This window comes from Neolamprologus multifasciatus, chromosome 9 (genome assembly GCF_963576455.1).
Source record: "Neolamprologus multifasciatus chromosome 9, fNeoMul1.2, whole genome shotgun sequence".
NCBI classification, from domain to species: Eukaryota; Metazoa; Chordata; class Actinopteri; order Cichliformes; family Cichlidae; genus Neolamprologus; species Neolamprologus multifasciatus.
The window spans coordinates 28,537,051-28,539,628 of record NC_140447.1 but is presented as its reverse complement, the minus strand read 5'-3'; positions in this window follow the sequence as shown (position 1 = coordinate 28,539,628).

The window sequence follows — 2,578 nt, the reverse complement described above, 5'->3', positions numbered from 1 at the left end:
AGTGACGTCTGAAGTTTCTGTACTTTTTTTATTGAACTTTATTGAAACACAATGACTATACAACATACAAACAGATGAAGTCTACGAAAGAACAGAACATGAACATACAAAATCAGGAGTAAAAAAATTATGATATGAGTAAGCGCAAAAATCAACATATAAATATTGTTCTTAGAGCCTTTTTGTTGGTTTAGTCTGATATTGATTGTATGTACAATTCCATATCCTTATAAAAAGGCAGAAATATGGTGTTTTATTAACAAACTTACATTTATGGATAAAAAATTTAGCTAAAAGTATTAACAAATTTATTATAAAAAAACATTTATCATTCTTCCTGGGGAACTTAAAGAAACAGAATAAAACATTTTCCCATTATTAAGAAAACTCCCTTTAAATATGGACAATAACAAAACTGCTAAATTCCTTCCAGAATCTCTGTGCAGAGGAGCAGTACCAAAAAAGATGTGCCACAGTTTCTGGATGATCCCCACAGAAAGTTCAATTAGTATTTATGTGTCTTTTAAATGTTACCATATATATAGTATATAGTGACTGGCAGGGTAACATTTATGAAGAATTTTATATGAGATTTCCTTCACCTTTTTACAAATAGATATTTATGGGATCATCCAGACTGTCTTCCAGGTGATATCTGGAACATGTCGATTACTAGCGTGTTGATCTTTTTGACACAAGCACCGGAGCGTCAGCTTCAAGCGGACCATCACTACCTCTCACATCTAAAGGTTAGTGTCAAGGTAACTTTGAACTGAGTTCAGTCAATCTTGAGTTTTTCGAAGTTTTCTGAGTGAAGTTTTCTGTTGCTCTCTGTGAGAGAAGACCGTTAAAGGCGAGGCTCTCCAGAGTGTAGCAAAACAGGAAACAGCAGCTTCCTGTTTCAATAGTTTAGAAGTGTAAGTGAGACACGAGTAAAGAAAGGTCAAGTTTCGTGAGTTGTTTTTCTTAACACTGATCACGCGCTCAACACTACACATACTTGCATCACACGCGCGCTCTCAAGCATCAGTATTGTACAAGTCTGGGCGTCACGTGAGTTGTAGGTGTTACCATATAAGGGAAATCGCCATTGTTCTGTAGCAGTGGTTCTCAAACGTTTCACAATGATTTTCACCCTTACGAGCGACATCAAAGCACTGTAGTATAGGCAGTACCGGTTTTTGATACGGGCGATTTTCATTTTCGCTGCTGAACTAAAGTGTGCAATTTACTTTGTGTGCACTCAAATGCAGTCGAGTCAACCAGCGCCACCTCTGGCCAAGTACCATAGCCTACAGCCAGATTAACTTGTGACACACACAGTAGCGGTTTTTGATAGGGCTACACGGGCTGTTGCCCGAGGCGGCATCGTGGTGGGGGGCATCACGGGCATTGGCAAGAAAAAATAAAATAAAATAAAAAATTGCTTGTATTCATGCTGCCCCGACATCATGCCAGGGCATATTGGGAATGTCGTAGGCACCGATCGGTTTTCTCCCATTTGCTGGGAGTAAGGGCGCCCTCCGTTTGCGAGGTGCGCCTGCTGCTTGCGGGGCGGCGGGGGAGTCTCTGGCTGGCTGGAGCGGCATCTAATAACCAACTCGCAAAATAAAACAAAATAAAAAGAAAACAACAAACAGATATTATGATACAGACTTATAATTTGCACCGATGTTTTTTCGAAATTCTATAAGCCAAAAGTGAGCGCGAGAGCCCTCGGTGCGCCTGCTCGCTGCAGAAGTCAAAGTAAACTTTATTGTCATCTCCGCTACATACAGTCCAGTATATAGAGAGACGAGATGACGAGGCTCCAGTTACAGCAGTGAAAGTAAACAAACAATAAATATAAGAAGAGTAAGAAAATAAATATACACTTTAGGACCAGGGGTAAAGGGATCAATAACAATTTAAAATTTATAATTTACAGTTTGATGATTTAAAGTCTCACACACAACCCCTGGAAAGGGGAGGGGGACATGCTGCTTGCAAATAGAGCACATTTCATTCATAATGTTGTAAATCCAAGCCCATTATGTATTCACGATCTGAATACTGGGTTGTGTGAAATCCCAGAAATAAACCTTAGACAAAGTGAATCTGTGAACTAAGGTGTAGGTCTGTTAGGTTAAGTTGTGGTGATCCTCGGGTTGGGGAATTTTGTGTTCATACTAGAGTGCAAAATTAAAACCAATGGAAGGTGGACAAGAAAAGTTCAAAGCCATCAGGTGCTCAGTTTAGAAAAAATAGAAAAGAAAAGGAGGAGAAATGAGCAAAAAATACAGGTAAGCAGATGTGTGATTGGATAATGGCAGGTCATCCTGAAACAATCAGACTAAACTCCAAACAATACATTATGTTACAGATTTTAATATTAATTAGTCATTGTTAATTGTTGATTTGTCCTGTTCTCATTGTATGATGAATTATGACGACTGTTTGGTAGCTGTTTGCATATCCTCTCTCTCTCTCTCTCTCTCTCTCTCTCTCTCTCCCTGTGTGTGTGTGTGTTTCTCTGGTGAAACAACAGTTTTATGTTAATGTACAGTCCTTAATAAGTTTTATGTGTGTGTGTTTGTGT